The 270-nt window shown below is 29.3% G+C and overlaps 1 protein-coding gene across 1 annotated transcript in view; it reads right to left on the bottom strand.

The window, feature by feature from the left end:
* Positions 1 to 270, bottom strand: part of LOC119586328 (metastasis-associated protein MTA3-like) — a gene marked incomplete at its 5' end in the record, with an annotated part of 92111 nt that overhangs the window by 9604 nt on the left and 82237 nt on the right.

Here is a 270-nt window from a genome sequence, read left to right as displayed (position 1 = left end):
AAAACACCAACATTTTCTTTTTATCAAATCCACTAACAATTACTCAATTCAAAACAAACTGACTTCACAAGGAACAACACAATGTATAAACAAATAAAGAAGTGATATGGGAGTTGCAAAAAAATATACATTTTTGCTCTCTTAATTTATTAACCTGCACCAAGAAAAACAGACTAATATGAATGAGAATGATTGTTTTTTATCATAAACAAAATTACTAATATATCAAAATGCTCAGTTGTAAGGTGGCAGTATTGATAGTGGAGGGGG

The sequence above is a fragment of the Penaeus monodon genome, chromosome 21, assembly GCF_015228065.2.
Source record: "Penaeus monodon isolate SGIC_2016 chromosome 21, NSTDA_Pmon_1, whole genome shotgun sequence".
In the NCBI taxonomy this organism is placed as follows: domain Eukaryota; kingdom Metazoa; phylum Arthropoda; class Malacostraca; order Decapoda; family Penaeidae; genus Penaeus; species Penaeus monodon.
Note: the sequence above shows the minus strand (reverse complement) of the source record. Positions and strands in the feature narration are given on the sequence as shown.